The 21,988-nt window shown below is 37.2% G+C and overlaps 1 long non-coding RNA gene across 4 annotated transcripts; it reads left to right on the top strand.

The window, feature by feature from the left end:
* Positions 1-14,562: 14,562 nt before the first annotated feature.
* On the top strand, positions 14,563-18,830 carry LOC135752861 (uncharacterized). 4 transcript variants are annotated; one of them, XR_010533354.2, is made up of 5 exons: positions 14,563-14,738; positions 15,588-15,736; positions 16,246-16,310; positions 16,437-16,535; positions 18,140-18,830. It is a non-coding gene; the product is annotated as an uncharacterized lncRNA (long non-coding RNA). The 4 variants fall into 4 exon arrangements; XR_010533353.2 differs by lacking the exon at positions 14,563-14,738 and having other exon boundaries at positions 15,184-15,736; XR_010533355.2 differs by lacking the exons at positions 14,563-14,738; positions 15,588-15,736 and adding an exon at positions 15,821-15,839.
* The last annotated feature ends 3,158 nt before the right edge of the window (positions 18,831-21,988 follow it).

Raw genomic sequence — 21,988 nt, 5'->3', positions numbered from 1 at the left:
TGTTGTTTTAAACCTGTATGCATTAGTTTTTTTCTGATTAACACAAAAGAAAATATTTTGAGGAATGATGGTAAACCCACAGCAGATAGTGACTATTGATTCCCATAGTAGGAATAAAAAAATGATGGAATTTTATAGGTTCAATGAAAATTCTTTCATAATTTACTCATCCTTGTGTTGTTTTAAACCTGTATACATTAGTTTTTTTCTGATTAACACAAAATAAAATATTTTGAGGAATGATGGTAAACCCACAGCAGATAGTGACCATTGACTCCCATAGTAGGAATAAAAAAATTATGGAATTTAATAGGTACCATCAGATGTGTGCTAATTATAATCTAATAATAATGTTTCACAATATTTTCTTCATCATTTATAAAGATACTTCCAAAATATTTTTTTCCTACTATGGAAGTCAATGGTAATTTATTTCATTATTTGCTTTACAGGCTTGCAGAGCTGATATGATGACGACTCAAACAACTTCGACACAACTGAAGGCACAACGTAAAGAGATAGTTCAATGAAAGTTCTTTCATAATTTACACATCCTCGTGTTTTTTTAAACCTGTATGCATTAGTTTTCTTCTGATTAACACAAAAGAAAATATTTTGAGGAATGATGGTAAACCCACAGCAGATAGTGACCATTGACTCCCATAGTAGGAATAAAAAAATGATGGAATTTTATAGGTTCAATGAAAATTCTTTCATAATTTACTCATCCTTGTGTTGTTTTAAACCTGTATACATTAGTTTTTTTCTGATTAACACAAAATAAAATATTTTGAAGAATGATGGTAAACCCACAGCAGATAGTGACCATTGACTCCCATAGTAGGAATAAAAAAAATGATGGAATGTAATAGGTACCATCAGCTGTGTGCTATTTATAATCTAATAATAATTTTTCACAATATTCTCTTCATCATTTATAAAGATACTTCCAAATTATTTTTTTCCTACTATGGAAGTCAATGGTAATTTATTTCATTATTTGCTTTACAGGCTTGCAGAGCTGATATGATGACGACTTAAACATCTTCGACACAACTGAAGGCACAACTTAAAGAGATAATTCAATGAAAATTCTTTCATCATTTACTCATCCTCGTGTTGTTTTAAACCTGTATGCATTAGTTTTCTTCTGATTAACACAAAAGAAAATATTTTGAGGAATGATGGTAAACCCACAGCAGATAGTGACCATTGACAATTCTTTCATAATTTACTCATCCTTTAAACGACATTTCTCATCATAAGAATGCTCCTGAAGGCATTTTAGGCCGAATTGGGCACTTTTGCATGAAAAGTCAAAATCCAACCTGAAATGTTGAAATCGCTTGAAAAATGCTTTTCTGAGCTGGAAATGCCTTTAAACGACATTTCTCATCATAAGAATGCTCCTGAAGGCATTTTAGGCCGAATTGGGCACTTTTGCATGAAAAGTCAAAATCCAACATGAAATGCTGAAATCGCTTGAAAAATGCTTTTCTGAGCTGGAAATGCCTTTAAACGACATTTCTCATCATAAGAATGCTCCTGAAGGCATTTTAGGCCGAATTGGGCACTTTTGCATGAAAAGTCAAAATCCAACCTGAAATGCTGAAATCGCTTGAAAAATGCTTTTCTGAGCTGGAAATGCCTTTAAACGACATTTCTCATCATAAGAATGCTCCTGAAGGCATTTTAGGCCGAATTGGGCACTTTTGCATGAAAAGTCAAAATCCAACCTGAAATGCTGAAATCGCTTGAAAAATGCTTTTCTGAGCTGGAAATGCCTTTAAACGACATTTCTCATCATAAGAATGCTCCTGAAGGCATTTTAGGCCGAATTGGGCACTTTTGCATGAAAAGTCAAAATCCAACCTGAAATGCTGAAATCGCTTGAAAAATGCTTTTCTGAGCTGGAAATGCCTTTAAACGACATTTCTCATCATAAGAATGCTCCTGAAGGCATTTTAGGCCGAATTGGGCACTTTTGCATGAAAAGTCAAAATCCAACCTGAAATGCTGAAATCGCTTGAAAAATGCTTTTCTGAGCTGGAAATGCCTTTAAACGACATTTCTCATCATAAGAATGCTCCTGAAGGCATTTTAGGCCGAATTGGGCACTTTTGCATGAAAAGTCAAAATCCAACCTGAAATGTTGAAATCGCTTGAAAAATGCTTTTCTGAGCTGGAAATGCCTTTAAACGACATTTCTCATCATAAGAATGCTCCTGAAGGCATTTTAGGCTGAATTGGGCACTTTTGCATGAAAAGTCAAAATCCAACCTGAAATGCTGAAATCGCTTGAAAAATGCTTTTCTGAGCTGGAAATGCCTTTAAACGACATTTCTCATCATAAGAATGCTCCTGAAGGCATTTTAGGCCGAATTGGGCACTTTTGCATGAAAAGTCAAAATCCAACCTGAAATGCTGAGCTCGCTTGAAAAATGCTTTTCTGAGCTGGAAATGCCTTTAACGACATTTCTCATCATAAGAATGCTCCTGAAGGCATTTTAGGCCGAATTGGGCACTTTTGAATGAAAAGTCAAAATCCAACCAGAAATGCTGAAATCGCTTGAAAAATGCTTTTCTGAGCTGGAAATGCCTTTAAACGACATTTCTCATCATAAGAATGCTCCTGAAGGCATTTTAGGCCGAATTGGGCACTTTTGCATGAAAAGTCAAAATCCAACCTGAAATGTTGAAATCGCTTGAAAAATGCTTTTCTGAGCTGGAAATGCCTTTAAACGACATTTCTCATCATAAAGAATGCTCCTGAAGGCATTTTAGGCCGAATCGGGCACTTTTGCAGAAAAAGTCACAATCCAACCTGAAATGCTGAAATCGCTTGAAAAATGCTTTTCTGAGCTGGAAATGCCTTTAAACGACATTTCACATCATAAGAATGCTCCTGAAGGCATTTTAGGCCGATTTAGGCACTTTTGCATGAAAAGTCAGAATCCAACCTGAAATGTTGAAATCGCTTGAAAAATGCTTTTCTGAGCTGGAAATGCCTTTAAACGACATTTCTCATCATAAGAATGCTCCTGAAGGCATTTTAGGCCGAATTGGGCACTTTTGCATGAAAAGTCAAAATCCAGCCTGAAATGTTGAAATCGCTTGAAAAATGCTTTTCTGAGCTGGAAATGCCTTTAAACGACATTTCTCATCATAAGAATGCTCCTGAAGGCATTTTAGGCCGAATTGGGCACTTTTGCAGAAAAAGTCACAATCCAACCTGAAATGCTGAAATCGCTTGAAAAATGCTTTTCTGAGCTGGAAATGCCTTTAAACGACACTTCTCATCATAAAGAATGCTCCTGAAGGCATTTTAGGCCGAATTGGGCACTTTTGCAGAAAAAGTCACAATCCAACCTGAAATGCTGAAATCGCTTGAAAAATGCTTTTCTGAGCTGGAAATGCTTTTAAACGACATTTCTCATCATAAGAATGCTCCTGAAGGCATTTTTGGCCGATTTGGGCACTTTTGCATGAAAAGTCAGAATCCAACCTGAAATGTTGAAATCGCTTGAAAAATGCTTTTCTGAGCTGGAAATGCCTTTAAACGACATTTCTCATCATAAGAATGCTCCTGAAGGCATTTTAGGCCGAATTGGGCACTTTTGCATGAAAAGTCAAAATCCAGCCTGAAATGTTGAAATCGCTTGAAAAATGCTTTTCTGAGCTGGAAATGCCTTTAAACGACATTTCTCATCATAAGAATGCTCCTGACGGCATTTTAGGCCGAATTGGGCACTTTTGCATGAAAAGTCAAAATCCAACCTGAAATGTTGAAATCGCTTGAAAAATGCTTTTCTGAGCTGGAAATGCCTTTAAACGACATTTCTCATCATAAGAATGCTCCTGAAGGCATTTTAGGCTGAATTTGGCACTTTTGCAGAAATAGTCAAAATCCAACCTGAAATGCTGAAATCGCTTGAAAAATGCTTTTCTGAGCTGGAAATGCCTTTAAACGACATTTCTCATCATAAGAATGCTCCTGAAGGCATTTTAGGCCGAATTGGGCACTTTTGCATGAAAAGTCAAACTCCAACCTGAAATGTTGAAATCGCTTGAAAAATGCTTTTCTGAGCTGGAAATGCCTTTAAACGACATTTCTCATCATAAGAATGCTCCTGAAGGCATTTTAGGCCGAATTGGGCACTTTTGCATGAAAAGTCAAAATCCAACCTGAAATGTTGAAATCGTTTGAAAAATGCTTTTCTGAGCTGGAAATGCCTTTAAACGACATTTCTCATCATAAGAATGCTCCTGAAGGCATTTTAGGCCGAATTGGGCACTTTTGCATGAAAAGTCAAAATCCAACCTGAAATGTTGAAATCGCTTGAAAAATGCTTTTCTGAGCTGGAAATGCCTTTAAACGACATTTCTCATCATAAGAATGCTCCTGAAGGCATTTTAGGCCGAATTGGGCACTTTTGCAGAAAAAGTCACAATCCAACCTGAAATGTTGAAATCGCTTGAAAAATGCTTTTCTGAGCTGGAAATGCCTTTAAACGACATTTCTCATCATAAAGAATGCTCCTGAAGGCATTTTAGGCCGAATTGGGCACTTTTGCAGAAAAAGTCACAATCCAACCTGAAATGCTGAAATCGCTTGAAAAATGCTTTTCTGAGCTGAAAATGCCTTTAAACGACATTTCTCATCATAAGAATGCTCCTGAAGGCATTTTAGGCCGAATTGGGCACTTTTGCATGAAAAGTCAAAATCCAATCTGAAATGTTGAAATCGCTTGAAAAATGCTTTTCTGAGCTGGAAATGCCTTTAAACGACATTTCTCATCATAAGAATGCTCCTGAAGGCATTTTAGGCCGAATTGGGCACTTTTGCATGAAAAGTCAAAATCCAACCTGAAATGTTGAAATCGCTTGAAAAATGCTTTTCTGAGCTGGAAATGCCTTTAAACGACATTTCTCATCATAAGAATGCTCCTGAAGGCATTTTAGGCCGAATTGGGCACTTTTGCATGAAAGGTCAGAATCCAACCTGAAATGTTGAAATCGCTTGAAAAATGCTTTTCTGAGCTGGAAATGCCTTTAAACGACATTTCTCATCATGAGAATGCGTCTGAAGGCATTTTAGGCCGAATTGGGCACTTTTGCATGAAAAGTCAAAATCCAACCTGAAATGTTGAAATCGCTTGTAAAATGCTTTTTTGAGCTGGAAATGCCTTTAAACGACATTTCTCATCATAAGAATGCTCCTGAAGGCATTTTAGGCCGATTTGGGCACTTTTGCATGAAAAGTCAAAATCCAACCTGAAATGTTGAAATCGCTTGAAAAATGCTTTTCTGAGCTGGAAATGCCTTTAAACGACATTTCTCATCATAAGAATGCTCCTGAAGGCATTTTAGGCCGAATTGGGCACTTTTGCATGAAAGGTCAGAATCCAACCTGAAATGTTGAAATCGCTTGAAAAATGCTTTTCTGAGCTGGAAATGCCTTTAAACGACATTTCTCATCATGAGAATGCGTCTGAAGGCATTTTAGGCCGAATTGGGCACTTTTGCATGAAAAGTCAAAATCCAACCTGAAATGTTGAAATCGCTTGTAAAATGCTTTTTTGAGCTGGAAATGCCTTTAAACGACATTTCTCATCATAAGAATGCTCCTGAAGGCATTTTAGGCCGATTTGGGCACTTTTGCATGAAAAGTCAGAATCCAACCTGAAATGTTGAAATCGCTTGAAAAATGCTTTTCTGAGCTGGAAATGCCTTTAAACGACATTTCTCATCATAAGAATGCTCCTGAAGGCATTTTAGGCCGAATTGGGCACTTTTGCATGAAAAGTCAAAATCCAACCTGAAATGTTGAAATCGCTTGAAAAATGCTTTTTTTGAGCTGGAAATGCCTTTAAACGACATTTCTCATCATAAGAATGCTCCTGAAGGCATTTTAGGCCGAATTGGGCACTTTTGCATGAAAAGTCACAATCCAACCTGAAATGCTGAAATCGCTTGAAAAATGCTTTTCTGAGCTGGAAATGCCTTTAAACGACATTTCTCATCATAAGAATGCTCCTGAAGGCATTTTAGGCCGAATTGGGCACTTTTGCATGAAAAGTCAAAATCCAACCTAAAATGTTGAAATCGCTTGAAAAATGCTTTTCTGAGCTGGAAAGGCCTTTAAACGACATTTCTCATCATAAGAATGCTCCTGAAGGCATTTTAGGCCGAATTGGGCACTTTTGCAGAAAAAGTCAAAATCCAACCTGAAATGCTGAAATCGCTTGAAAAATGCTTTTCTGAGCTGGAAATGCCTTTAAACGACATTTCTCATCATAAGAATGCCCCTGAAGGCATTTTAGGCCGAATTGGGCACTTTTGCATGAAAAGTCAAAATCCAACCTGAAATGTTGAAATCGCTTGAAAAATGCTTTTCTGAGCTGGAAATGCCTTTAAACGACATTTCTCATCATAAGAATGCTTCTGAAGGCATTTTAGGCCGAATTGGGCACTTTTGCATGAAAAGTCAAAATCCAACCTGAAATGTTGAAATCGCTTGAAAAATGCTTTTCTGAGCTGGAAATGCCTTAAAACGACATTTCTCATCATAAGAATGCTCCTGAAGGCATTTTAGGCCGAATTGGGCACTTTTGCATGAAAAGTCAAAATCCAACCTGAAATGTTGAAATCGCTTGAAAAATGCTTTTCTGAGCTGGAAATGCCTTTAAACGACATTTCTCATCATAAGAATGCTCCTGAAGGCATTTTAGGCCGAATTGGGCACTTTTGCATGAAAAGTCAAAATCCAGCCTGAAATGTTGAAATCGCTTGAAAAATGCTTTTCTGAGCTGGAAATGCCTTTAAACGACATTTCTCATCATAAGAATGCTCCTGACGGCATTTTAGGCCGAATTGGGCACTTTTGCATGAAAAGTCAAAATCCAACCTGAAATGTTGAAATCGCTTGAAAAATGCTTTTCTGAGCTGGAAATGCCTTTAAACGACATTTCTCATCATAAGAATGCTCCTGAAGGCATTTTAGGCTGAATTTGGCACTTTTGCAGAAATAGTCAAAATCCAACCTGAAATGCTGAAATCGCTTGAAAAATGCTTTTCTGAGCTGGAAATGCCTTTAAACGACATTTCTCATCATAAGAATGCTCCTGAAGGCATTTTAGGCCGATTTGGGCACTTTTGCATGAAAAGTCAGAATCCAACCTGAAATGTTGAAATCGCTTGAAAAATGCTTTTCTAATCTGGAAATGCTTTTAAACGACATTTCTCATCATAAGAATGCTCCTGAAGGCATTTTAGGCCGAATTGGGCACTTTTGCATGAAAAGTCAAAATCCAGCCTGAAATGTTGAAATCGCTTGAAAAATGCTTTTCTGAGCTGGAAATGCCTTTAAACGACATTTCTCATCATAAGAATGCTCCTGAAGGCATTTTAGGCCGAATTGGGCACTTTTGCAGAAAAAGTCACAATCCAACCTGAAATGCTGAAATCGCTTGAAAAATGCTTTTCTGAGCTGGAAATGCCTTTAAACGACATTTCTCATCATAAAGAATGCTCCTGAAGGCATTTTAGGCCGAATTGGGCACTTTTGCAGAAAAAGTCAGAATCCAACCTGAAATGCTGAAATTGCTTGAAAAATGCTTTTCTGAGCTGGAAATGCCTTTAAACGACATTTCTCATCATAAGAATGCTCCTGAAGGCATATTAGGCCGATTTGGGCACTTTTGCATGAAAAGTCAGAATCCAACCTGAAATGTTGAAATCGCTTGAAAAATGCTTTTCTGAGCTGGAAATGCCTTTAAACGACAATTCTCAGCATAAGAATGCTCCTGAAGGCATTTTAGGCCGAATTGGGCACTTTTGCATGAAAAGTCAAAATCCAGCCTGAAATGTTGAAATCGCTTGAAAAATGCTTTTCTGAGCTGGAAATGCCTTTAAACGACATTTCTCATCATAAGAATGCTCCTGACGGCATTTTAGGCCGAATTGGGCACTTTTGCATGAAAAGTCAAAATCCAACCTGAAATGTTGAAATCGCTTGAAAAATGCTTTTCTGAGCTGGAAATGCCTGTAAACGACATTTCTCATCATAAGAATGCTCCTGAAGGCATTTTAGGCTGAATTTGGCACTTTTGCAGAAATAGTCAAAATCCAACCTGAAATGCTGAAATCGCTTGAAAAATGCTTTTCTGAGCTGGAAATGCCTTTAAACGACATTTCTCATCATAAGAATGCTCCTGAAGGCATTTTAGGCTGAATTGGGCACTTTAGCATGAAAAGTCAAAATCCAACCTGAAATGTTGAAATCGCTTGAAAAATGCTTTTCTGAGCTGGAAATGCCTTTAAACGACATTTCTCATCATAAGAATGCCCCTGAAGGCATTTTAGGCCGAATTGGGCACTTTTGCATGAAAAGTCAAAATCCAACCTGAAATGTTGAAATCGCTTGAAAAATGCTTTTCTGAGCTGGAAATGCCTTTAAACGACATTTCTCATCATAAGAATGCTTCTGAAGGCATTTTAGGCCGAATTGGGCACTTTTGCATGAAAAGTCAAAATCCAACCTGAAATGTTGAAATCGCTTGAAAAATGCTTTTCTGAGCTGGAAATGCCTTAAAACGACATTTCTCATCATAAGAATGCTCCTGAAGGCATTTTAGGCCGAATTGGGCACTTTTGCATGAAAAGTCAAAATCCAGCCTGAAATGTTGAAATCGCTTGAAAAATGCTTTTCTGAGCTGGAAATGCCTTTAAACGACATTTCTCATCATAAGAATGCTCCTGACGGCATTTTAGGCCGAATTGGGCACTTTTGCATGAAAAGTCAAAATCCAACCTGAAATGTTGAAATCGCTTGAAAAATGCTTTTCTGAGCTGGAAATGCCTTTAAACGACATTTCTCATCATAAGAATGCTCCTGAAGGCATTTTAGGCTGAATTTGGCACTTTTGCAGAAATAGTCAAAATCCAACCTGAAATGCTGAAATCGCTTGAAAAATGCTTTTCTGAGCTGGAAATGCCTTTAAACGACATTTCTCATCATAAGAATGCTCCTGAAGGCATTTTAGGCCGAATTGGGCACTTTTGCATGAAAAGTCAAACTCCAACCTGAAATGTTGAAATCGCTTGAAAAATGCTTTTCTGAGCTGGAAATGCCTTTAAACGACATTTCTCATCATAAGAATGCTCCTGAAGGCATTTTAGGCCGAATTGGGCACTTTTGCATGAAAAGTCAAAATCCAACCTGAAATGTTGAAATCGTTTGAAAAATGCTTTTCTGAGCTGGAAATGCCTTTAAACGACATTTCTCATCATAAGAATGCTCCTGAAGGCATTTTAGGCCGAATTGGGCACTTTTGCATGAAAAGTCAAAATCCAACCTGAAATGTTGAAATCGCTTGAAAAATGCTTTTCTGAGCTGGAAATGCCTTTAAACGACATTTCTCATCATAAGAATGCTCCTGAAGGCATTTTAGGCCGAATTGGGCACTTTTGCAGAAAAAGTCACAATCCAACCTGAAATGTTGAAATCGCTTGAAAAATGCTTTTCTGAGCTGGAAATGCCTTTAAACGACATTTCTCATCATAAAGAATGCTCCTGAAGGCATTTTAGGCCGAATTGGGCACTTTTGCAGAAAAAGTCACAATCCAACCTGAAATGCTGAAATCGCTTGAAAAATGCTTTTCTGAGCTGAAAATGCCTTTAAACGACATTTCTCATCATAAGAATGCTCCTGAAGGCATTTTAGGCCGAATTGGGCACTTTTGCATGAAAAGTCAAAATCCAATCTGAAATGTTGAAATCGCTTGAAAAATGCTTTTCTGAGCTGGAAATGCCTTTAAACGACATTTCTCATCATAAGAATGCTCCTGGAGGCATTTTAGGCCGAATTGGGCACTTTTGCATGAAAAGTCAAAATCCAACCTGAAATGTTGAAATCGCTTGAAAAATGCTTTTCTGAGCTGGAAATGCCTTTAAACGACATTTCTCATCATAAGAATGCTCCTGAAGGCATTTTAGGCCGAATTGGGCACTTTTGCATGAAAGGTCACAATCCAACCTGAAATGCTGAAATCGCTTGAAAAATCTTTTCTGAGTTGGAATTGCCTTTAAACGACATTTCTCATCATGAGAATGCGTCTGAAGGCATTTTAGGCCGAATTGGGCACTTTTGCATGAAAAGTCAAAATCCAACCTGAAATGTTGAAATCGCTTGAAAAATGCTTTTTTGAGCTGGAAATGCCTTTAAACGACATTTCTCATCATAAGAATGCTCCTGAAGGCATTTTAGGCCGATTTGGGCACTTTTGCATGAAAAGTCAGAATCCAACCTGAAATGTTGAAATCGCTTGAAAAATGCTTTTCTGAGCTGGAAATGCCTTTAAACGACATTTCTCATCATAAGAATGCTCCTGAAGGCATTTTAGGCCGAATTGGGCACTTTTGCATGAAAAGTCAAAATCCAACCTGAAATGTTGAAATCGCTTGAAAAATGCTTTTTTTGAGCTGGAAATGCCTTTAAACGACATTTCTCATCATAAGAGTGCTCCTGAAGGCATTTTAGGCCGAATTGGGCACTTTTGCATGAAAAGTCACAATCCAACCTGAAATGCTGAAATCGCTTGAAAAATGCTTTTCTGAGCTGGAAATGCCTTTAAACGACATTTCTCATCATAAGAATGCTCCTGAAGGCATTTTAGGCCGAATTGGGCACTTTTGCATGAAAAGTCAAAATCCAACCTAAAATGTTGAAATCGCTTGAAAAATGCTTTTCTGAGCTGGAAAGGCCTTTAAACGACATTTCTCATCATAAGAATGCTCCTGAAGGCATTTTAGGCCGAATTGGGCACTTTTGCAGAAAAAGTCAAAATCCAACCTGAAATGCTGAAATCGCTTGAAAAATGCTTTTCTGAGCTGGAAATGCCTTTAAACGACATTTCTCATCATAAGAATGCCCCTGAAGGCATTTTAGGCCGAATTGGGCACTTTTGCATGAAAAGTCAAAATCCAACCTGAAATGTTGAAATCGCTTGAAAAATGCTTTTCTGAGCTGGAAATGCCTTTAAACGACATTTCTCATCATAAGAATGTTTCTGAAGGCATTTTAGGCCGAATTGGGCACTTTTGCATGAAAAGTCAAAATCCAACCTGAAATGTTGAAATCGCTTGAAAAATGCTTTTCTGAGCTGGAAATGCCTTAAAACGACATTTCTCATCATAAGAATGCTCCTGAAGGCATTTTAGGCCGAATTGGGCACTTTTGCATGAAAAGTCAAAATCCAACCTGAAATGTTGAAATCGCTTGAAAAATGCTTTTCTGAGCTGAAAATGCCTTTAAACGACATTTCTCATCATAAGAATGCTCCTGAAGGCATTTTAGGCCGAATTGGGCACTTTTGCATGAAAAGTCAAAATCCAGCCTGAAATGTTGAAATCGCTTGAAAAATGCTTTTCTGAGCTGGAAATGCCTTTAAACGACATTTCTCATCATAAGAATGCTCCTGACGGCATTTTAGGCCGAATTGGGCACTTTTGCATGAAAAGTCAAAATCCAAGCTGAAATGTTGAAATCGTTTGAAAAATGCTTTTCTGAGCTGGAAATGCCTTTAAACGACATTTCTCATCATAAGAATGCTCCTGAAGGCATTTTAGGCTGAATTTGGCACTTTTGCAGAAATAGTCAAAATCCAACCTGAAATGCTGAAATCGCTTGAAAAATGCTTTTCTGAGCTGGAAATGCCTTTAAACGACATTTCTCATCATAAGAATGCTCCTGAAGGCATTTTAGGCCGATTTGGGCACTTTTGCATGAAAAGTCAGAATCCAACCTGAAATGTTGAAATCGCTTGAAAAATGCTTTTCTGAGCTGGAAATGCTTTTAAACGACATTTCTCATCATAAGAATGCTCCTGAAGGCATTTTAGGCCGAATTGGGCACTTTTGCATGAAAAGTCAAAATCCAGCCTGAAATGTTGAAATCGCTTGAAAAATGCTTTTCTGAGCTGGAAATGCCTTTAAACGACATTTCTCATCATAAGAATGCTCCTGAAGGCATTTTAGGCCGAATTGGGCACTTTTGCAGAAAAAGTCACAATCCAACCTGAAATGCTGAAATCGCTTGAAAAATGCTTTTCTGAGCTGGAAATGCCTTTAAACGACATTTCTCATCATAAAGAATGCTCCTGAAGGCATTTTAGGCCGAATTGGGCACTTTTGCAGAAAAAGTCAGAATCCAACCTGAAATGCTGAAATTGCTTGAAAAATGCTTTTCTGAGCTGGAAATGCCTTTAAACGACATTTCTCATCATAAGAATGCTCCTGAAGGCATATTAGGCCGATTTGGGCACTTTTGCATGAAAAGTCAGAATCCAACCTGAAATGTTGAAATCGCTTGGAAAATGCTTTTCTGAGCTGGAAATGCCTTTAAACGACAATTCTCAGCATAAGAATGCTCCTGAAGGCATTTTAGGCCGAATTGGGCACTTTTGCATGAAAAGTCAAAATCCAGCCTGAAATGTTGAAATCGCTTGAAAAATGCTTTTTTTTGAGCTGGAAATGCCTTTAAACGACATTTCTCATCATAAGAATGCTCCTGAAGGCATTTTAGGCCGAATTGGGCACTTTTGCATGAAAAGTCACAATCCAACCTGAAATGCTGAAATCGCTTGAAAAATGCTTTTCTGAGCTGGAAATGCCTTTAAACGACATTTCTCATCATAAGAATGCTCCTGAAGGCATTTTAGGCCGAATTGGGCACTTTTGCATGAAAAGTCAAAATCCAACCTAAAATGTTGAAATCGCTTGAAAAATGCTTTTCTGAGCTGGAAAGGCCTTTAAACGACATTTCTCATCATAAGAATGCTCCTGAAGGCATTTTAGGCCGAATTGGGCACTTTTGCAGAAAAAGTCAAAATCCAACCTGAAATGCTGAAATCGCTTGAAAAATGCTTTTCTGAGCTGGAAATGCCTTTAAACGACATTTCTCATCATAAGAATGCCCCTGAAGGCATTTTAGGCCGAATTGGGCACTTTTGCATGAAAAGTCAAAATCCAACCTGAAATGTTGAAATCGCTTGAAAAATGCTTTTCTGAGCTGGAAATGCCTTTAAACGACATTTCTCATCATAAGAATGTTTCTGAAGGCATTTTAGGCCGAATTGGGCACTTTTGCATGAAAAGTCAAAATCCAACCTGAAATGTTGAAATCGCTTGAAAAATGCTTTTCTGAGCTGGAAATGCCTTAAAACGACATTTCTCATCATAAGAATGCTCCTGAAGGCATTTTAGGCCGAATTGGGCACTTTTGCATGAAAAGTCAAAATCCAACCTGAAATGTTGAAATCGCTTGAAAAATGCTTTTCTGAGCTGAAAATGCCTTTAAACGACATTTCTCATCATAAGAATGCTCCTGAAGGCATTTTAGGCCGAATTGGGCACTTTTGCATGAAAAGTCAAAATCCAGCCTGAAATGTTGAAATCGCTTGAAAAATGCTTTTCTGAGCTGGAAATGCCTTTAAACGACATTTCTCATCATAAGAATGCTCCTGACGGCATTTTAGGCCGAATTGGGCACTTTTGCATGAAAAGTCAAAATCCAAGCTGAAATGTTGAAATCGTTTGAAAAATGCTTTTCTGAGCTGGAAATGCCTTTAAACGACATTTCTCATCATAAGAATGCTCCTGAAGGCATTTTAGGCTGAATTTGGCACTTTTGCAGAAATAGTCAAAATCCAACCTGAAATGCTGAAATCGCTTGAAAAATGCTTTTCTGAGCTGGAAATGCCTTTAAACGACATTTCTCATCATAAGAATGCTCCTGAAGGCATTTTAGGCCGATTTGGGCACTTTTGCATGAAAAGTCAGAATCCAACCTGAAATGTTGAAATCGCTTGAAAAATGCTTTTCTGAGCTGGAAATGCTTTTAAACGACATTTCTCATCATAAGAATGCTCCTGAAGGCATTTTAGGCCGAATTGGGCACTTTTGCATGAAAAGTCAAAATCCAGCCTGAAATGTTGAAATCGCTTGAAAAATGCTTTTCTGAGCTGGAAATGCCTTTAAACGACATTTCTCATCATAAGAATGCTCCTGAAGGCATTTTAGGCCGAATTGGGCACTTTTGCAGAAAAAGTCACAATCCAACCTGAAATGCTGAAATCGCTTGAAAAATGCTTTTCTGAGCTGGAAATGCCTTTAAACGACATTTCTCATCATAAAGAATGCTCCTGAAGGCATTTTAGGCCGAATTGGGCACTTTTGCAGAAAAAGTCAGAATCCAACCTGAAATGCTGAAATTGCTTGAAAAATGCTTTTCTGAGCTGGAAATGCCTTTAAACGACATTTCTCATCATAAGAATGCTCCTGAAGGCATATTAGGCCGATTTGGGCACTTTTGCATGAAAAGTCAGAATCCAACCTGAAATGTTGAAATCGCTTGAAAAATGCTTTTCTGAGCTGGAAATGCCTTTAAACGACAATTCTCAGCATAAGAATGCTCCTGAAGGCATTTTAGGCCGAATTGGGCACTTTTGCATGAAAAGTCAAAATCCAGCCTGAAATGTTGAAATCGCTTGAAAAATCCCAGCAAGCAATAGCCGTCATTTCAACGTCTCGTTTCAGTATAGACCCGATATAGCCGGGCTGTGCCTAGCCCACTTCTAGCCCAATTAAACTTTAATTTGGTTACATGTGGTTTTTGACAAAATAATTTGTGAGATGGATGCTATTTTATCATGTAAGCAAAGTTAACAGCGATTACAAGGTATTTCTTTTCATTTCTTTAAAGTGTTTTATGCATCGTCTGTACGTAGTCATAATTTAGCTCATAAATAGACCGACTACGAATAAACCACGTTTAGCCCAGAAATAACCATGAATTTAATTACATGTTGTTTTGCCAAAATTATTTGTGAGATGTATGATATTTAATAATGTAAACAAAGTTCAAAGCAATTAATGTATTTTGTTTCATTTATTTAAAGTGTTTCATGCACCGTCTGTACTAGCCACTATTTAGCTTACAAATAGACCGACTACGAATAACCCACGTTTAGCCCAGAAATAACCATTAATTTAATTACATGTTGTTTTGCCAAAATGATTTGTGAGATGTATGATATTAATCATGTAAACAAAGTTCAAAGCGATTAAGGTATTTTGTTTCATTTCTTTAAAGTGTTTTATACACCGTCTGTACTTAGCCACTATTTAGCTTACAAATAGACCGACTACGAATAACCCACGTTTAGCCCAGAAATAACCATTAATTTAATTACATGTGGTTTTTGCCAAAATAACTTGTGAGATGTATGGTATGTCATTGTAAGCAAAGTTAACAGCGATTACAATGTTTAATTTCTTTAAGTGTTTTATGCACCGTCATACATAACCACTATTTAGCTCATAAATAGACCGACTACGAACAAACCATGTTTAGCCCAAAATAACCTTGAATTTAATAAAATTTTGTTTTTGCCAAAATAACTTGCAAGAATTATGATATTTTATCAGGCATGCAAAGACACCAGTGAAATAAGATGTTTGGTTTTATTTATCTTATCTGAATATCTGCTGTCACGCATAACATTCATTATTTGACCGTATTTCAAAGATAAACAAAATCCAGTTACAACTCCGAACCGCTAGATGGCAGCAGTACACAAACACGGGGCCAAATCTCACGAGAAAGATTTCCGCTTTTTGAAAAGCAACAACATCAGCGAGCAGCCATGAAAGCATGTACCACACTTGTTTGGTCTTGTAAGTTTTTTTATTATTTTATTTTACATGTGTTTAAAATTGATTTACTTTATTTGTTGTTGGAATCGCGACATTCTTGCGGGTAACTTAACAGTATAACGTAGTAAGTAACCCATGTTTTATAAAACCTAAACAGTACAACCTGCAATGTAATAAAATAGTGGAGTTAAATGAGTCTATGTAACGTTACACTGAAGATTTACATGAGTGATTTGTAGGCTGCTTTTTAGTAACAGCAGTAACTTAGCTAAGTTATTACTGTGTTGCTTACAGTAATGTAGGCAATGTGGTGCTTTACAATTATGCATGCAGAGATAGATTGTGGGGGAAAGCTATTTTCCATAATGGATTTAACTGACAGGCCTTCAGTCTGTTGGAAAAAAGAGTTTTATTGTGTTAGTGAGGGAAAACTTGCAGGTCAGTGGGCATTAACCTTTAAGGTTGGTAAACATTTGTACACTGAAGCATACAATACTGTACAATTACTGACATAGGCATGTGCTATTCAGGTGTCAAAGCTGTGCGAAACTGGAGGGAGAAACTTGAGAGACCGTGCCGGAAGAATGCTGGACAGGTAAATTCTCTAAACATGCAATATTAATCAGACATTGTGTTGTCAACACAGTCTTTCATGTGGTCACAAAAAATCTGAAAATATTTCAGTCTGCAACTGTTAACGACATTGTCTTTTCTATTTTAGAGTTCACTAAAATTCATTAATTTCAAAGTTCAACATGAATGGTGGTGGTCCACTGCAGAAGCAAGCATTTGAAAAAACATCAGTTCTCAGTTATTAAAGGTAAGTGTGTTTGTATGTAGTTTTAGGCTACATGGTGTTTCACAAAATAGTAGTTTTAATATGACATTAGGTTATGTGAGGAGTAATTGACGACAGTCCGATACTGCCTTAATATTTTCTAAATATTAAAAGCCCCAGATTAAATTACTCTTTGCCGATACAACAGTTTACTTATCCATACAATATTGTTTAGATTTTTTATTTTTAGACATTTGACAGGTTTTATGTCAATAAGATTGTATTGTGAATATTTTATGCTTGGCATCTTAAAGGGCAGGGTATTTGATTTTGAAAAATACTAACTTTAGCCTACACGCACCAACCAGAAGCACACTCCTATCTCATTAACCAGTAAGACTGACAAAGTGAATAACATTACCAAAATAACCAACATAAACAACTGTTTTTAATCCGAAATAAATACAGCACGTTTAGAAATTTGAAAAGATAAATATCATTACACTTATTCGTAAACAAACTACATAAGCAACAAGTTTCATTAAAATACAATCTGAATCCATCAAAATAGAATCACACTGCATACCTACCTTTCCAAAAGAAACACTGCAACGACCCTTTCAGACCTGTAGCTGTTTCCATCTTGCAGAAAAGCAGTGAACTTACCAATGTTAATTTGGGTTTTTCCTCTTTGCTCATCCAGATGTTTTTTTTTTTGTTGTTTCAAAATGTCTTTCGTTTTGTAGCTCCTGTGTCAATTCAGCAGGAAGGTTTATTTGATTCTCCCTATTTTTACAGAGTGTGAACAGGTTGTGAAGTGGCATGCAAAACACATTCACAGAAGAGGGGCAAAAATTTAATGCGCCCAATTATGGGCCGGAATGAGATTCTGGCAGTATGATAACCGTAAGCAAAAATACCACGGTGTTGTGGTATTGCCATTGTGACACTAAAATGTGTTATTTTCAAATGTCTGCATATTAAAACATCAACTTTTCAACTGGACACAATACATTTTATTTTTAAGCAACAAACAACGTTTATGCCAGGTAAAAATAAAGCCTTTAAATGATAATATTCTTTCAATTGTAAATGTAAACATGAATTCAATTACATGATTTAATTCACTTTGTGTAAACACAGTTCATACATTGAAAACGGTATCACAGAAAATTTTTGTGGTTTTTTAAAAACCTTGACTCTGAAAATCTCAGTATACCTTCAAACCGGTAACTGGCCCATGCCCACGTCCAATTATTGCATTCGGTCAGGGTTCAATGATTTGTTGAACGTTTTTTGGTCCTACGCCTTTTATAGATGACACAAATATATAAAAATAAACATTTAGACAACTTAACTTAACATAGTGAGAGCTATCAATATTTGAGGAGACTTTCAACCAGCATAACAAAAAAAAAAATTCTGGATCAAAATCAGATACCCTGCCTTTAAGCCTCTTTTGCTAGTTCCAAAAATGTCATTAAACACACGCAGAGAAACATGCACTTCTGTTAGTAATGAGAACGGTATGATTACTGTTGCCTGTCAATATTTATATATGACTTTTTCAAAAGAGAATGACTATCACATTTAAAATAAAGCAGAAATACTTGTCTCATGCATTCTTTTCATATCATATTTGGCAGATGCTGTGTTGAACAACTTCCCAGCAGCAACAGAACTGGAAGTGAAGGATGCAATGGGGGCATTTCAAACAGGCACCAGGGAGCACGGGGGGGGGGGGGGTATAGAAATTAGTACAATTAATAAGTTGACGTGAACTGAAGATAGTTTGTTAATGTTTAGATGTTATTTCATTTTTGAAATTGTATTTTGTTATATATGCTTTTATTTTGTTACTGTTTTTATTCTTTTTGTTAAAAGTAGTTTTTCTTCATTTTGTCTTATCTGAATTTCTATTGTATTAACAATATTTTTTGTAATAAATTGCATGATTGCATGTTTATGAGAACCTTTTTACTGGATTAAAAATAATTCTTTATCCATTCTTTTGTTCTTTATTAGACACACACGTGTAGTCGTTTAATAGCCGTCTATTTAACGGCTAGTCTATTCTTGGGCTATGATAGACGTCTACTAGATTTTCACTGACAGCCCAAAATTAGCCTTGTTTTAGCCTAGACCCACATTCACCGTCTATTAGACGTATATATGTAGACGTTTAATAGCCGTCTATTTGATGACTAGTCTATTTCTTGGGCTATGATAGACGTCTACTAGATTTTCACTGACAGCCCAAAATTAGCCTTGTTTTAGCCTAGACGTCAGGGGGGTGTTTAGACGGCTACTAGACGTCTATTAGCCGCAAAATTGCTTGCTGGGATGCTTTTCTGAGCTGGAAATGCCTTTAAACGACATTTCTCATCATAAGAATGCTCCTGACGGCATTTTAGGCCGAATTGGGCACTTTTGCATGAAAAGTCAAAATCCAACCTGAAATGTTGAAATCGCTTGAAAAATGCTTTTCTGAGCTGGAAATGCCTTTAAACGACATTTCTCATCATAAGAATGCTCCTGAAGGCATTTTAGGCTGAATTTGGCACTTTTGCAGAAATAGTCAAAATCCAACCTGAAATGCTGAAATCGCTTGAAAAATGCTTTTCTGAGCTGGAAATGCCTTTAAACGACATTTCTCATCATAAGAATGCTCCTGAAGGCATTTTAGGCCGAATTGGGCACTTTTGCATGAAAAGTCAAAATCCAGCCTGAAATGTTGAAATCGCTTGAAAAATGCTTTTCTGAGCTGGAAATGCCTTTAAACGACATTTCTCATCATAAGAATGCTCCTGAAGGCATTTTAGGCCGAATTGGGCACTTTTGCAGAAAAAGTCACAATCCAACCTGAAATGCTGAAATCGCTTGAAAAATGCTTTTCTGAGCTGGAAATGCCTTTAAACGACATTTCTCATCATAAAGAATGCTCCTGAAGGCATTTTAGGCCGAATTGGGCACTTTTGCAGAAAAAGTCAGAATCCAACCTGAAATGCTGAAATTGCTTGAAAAATGCTTTTCTGAGCTGGAAATGCCTTTAAACGACATTTCTCATCATAAGAATGCTCCTGAAGGCATATTAGGCCGATTTGGGCACTTTTGCATGAAAAGTCAGAATCCAACCTGAAATGTTGAAATCGCTTGGAAAATGCTTTTCTGAGCTGGAAATGCCTTTAAACGACAATTCTCAGCATAAGAATGCTCCTGAAGGCATTTTAGGCCGAATTGGGCACTTTTGCATGAAAAGTCAAAATCCAGCCTGAAATGTTGAAATCGCTTGAAAAATGCTTTTTTTGAGCTGGAAATGCCTTTAAACGACATTTCTCATCATAAGAATGCTCCTGAAGGCATTTTAGGCCGAATTGGGCACTTTTGCATGAAAAGTCACAATCCAACCTGAAATGCTGAAATCGCTTGAAAAATGCTTTTCTGAGCTGGAAATGCCTTTAAACGACATTTCTCATCATAAGAATGCTCCTGAAGGCATTTTAGGCCGAATTGGGCACTTTTGCATGAAAAGTCAAAATCCAACCTAAAATGTTGAAATCGCTTGAAAAATGCTTTTCTGAGCTGGAAAGGCCTTTAAACGACATTTCTCATCATAAGAATGCTCCTGAAGGCATTTTAGGCCGAATTGGGCACTTTTGCAGAAAAAGTCAAAATCCAACCTGAAATGCTGAAATCGCTTGAAAAATGCTTTTCTGAGCTGGAAATGCCTTTAAACGACATTTCTCATCATAAGAATGCCCCTGAAGGCATTTTAGGCCGAATTGGGCACTTTTGCATGAAAAGTCAAAATCCAACCTGAAATGTTGAAATCGCTTGAAAAATGCTTTTCTGAGCTGGAAATGCCTTTAAACGACATTTCTCATCATAAGAATGTTTCTGAAGGCATTTTAGGCCGAATTGGGCACTTTTGCATGAAAAGTCAAAATCCAACCTGAAATGTTGAAATCGCTTGAAAAATGCTTTTCTGAGCTGGAAATGCCTTAAAACGACATTTCTCATCATAAGAATGCTCCTGAAGGCATTTTAGGCCGAATTGGGCACTTTTGCATGAAAAGTCAAAATCCAACCTGAAATGTTGAAATCGCTTGAAAAATGCTTTTCTGAGCTGAAAATGCCTTTAAACGACATTTCTCATCATAAGAATGCTCCTGAAGGCATTTTAGGCCGAATTGGGCACTTTTGCATGAAAAGTCAAAATCCAGCCTGAAATGTTGAAATCGCTTGAAAAATGCTTTTCTGAGCTGGAAATGCCTTTAAAACGACATTTCTCATCATAAGAATGCTCCTGACGGCATTTTAGGCCGAATTGGGCACTTTTGCATGAAAAGTCAAAATCCAAGCTGAAATGTTGAAATCGTTTGAAAAATGCTTTTCTGAGCTGGAAATGCCTTTAAACGACATTTCTCATCATAAGAATGCTCCTGAAGGCATTTTAGGCTGAATTTGGCACTTTTGCAGAAATAGTCAAAATCCAACCTGAAATGCTGAAATCGCTTGAAAAATGCTTTTCTGAGCTGGAAATGCCTTTAAACGACATTTCTCATCATAAGAATGCTCCTGAAGGCATTTTAGGCCGATTTGGGCACTTTTGCATGAAAAGTCAGAATCCAACCTGAAATGTTGAAATCGCTTGAAAAATGCTTTTCTGAGCTGGAAATGCTTTTAAACGACATTTCTCATCATAAGAATGCTCCTGAAGGCATTTTAGGCCGAATTGGGCACTTTTGCATGAAAAGTCAAAATCCAGCCTGAAATGTTGAAATCGCTTGAAAAATGCTTTTCTGAGCTGGAAATGCCTTTAAACGACATTTCTCATCATAAGAATGCTCCTGAAGGCATTTTAGGCCGAATTGGGCACTTTTGCAGAAAAAGTCACAATCCAACCTGAAATGCTGAAATCGCTTGAAAAATGCTTTTCTGAGCTGGAAATGCCTTTAAACGACATTTCTCATCATAAAGAATGCTCCTGAAGGCATTTTAGGCCGAATTGGGCACTTTTGCAGAAAAAGTCAGAATCCAACCTGAAATGCTGAAATTGCTTGAAAAATGCTTTTCTGAGCTGGAAATGCCTTTAAACGACATTTCTCATCATAAGAATGCTCCTGAAGGCATATTAGGCCGATTTGGGCACTTTTGCATGAAAAGTCAGAATCCAACCTGAAATGTTGAAATCGCTTGAAAAATGCTTTTCTGAGCTGGAAATGCCTTTAAACGACAATTCTCAGCATAAGAATGCTCCTGAAGGCATTTTAGGCCGAATTGGGCACTTTTGCATGAAAAGTCAAAATCCAGCCTGAAATGTTGAAATCGCTTGAAAAATCCCAGCAAGCAATAGCCGTCATTTCAACGTCTCGTTTCAGTATAGACCCGATATAGCCGGGCTGTGCCTAGCCCACTTCTAGCCCAATTAAACTTTAATTTGGTTACATGTGGTTTTTGACAAAATAATTTGTGAGATGGATGCTATTTTATCA

Source organism: Paramisgurnus dabryanus, chromosome 9 (assembly GCF_030506205.2).
Source record: "Paramisgurnus dabryanus chromosome 9, PD_genome_1.1, whole genome shotgun sequence".
NCBI classification, from domain to species: Eukaryota; Metazoa; Chordata; class Actinopteri; order Cypriniformes; family Cobitidae; genus Paramisgurnus; species Paramisgurnus dabryanus.
This window is presented reverse-complemented; position numbering and strand designations above follow the sequence as displayed.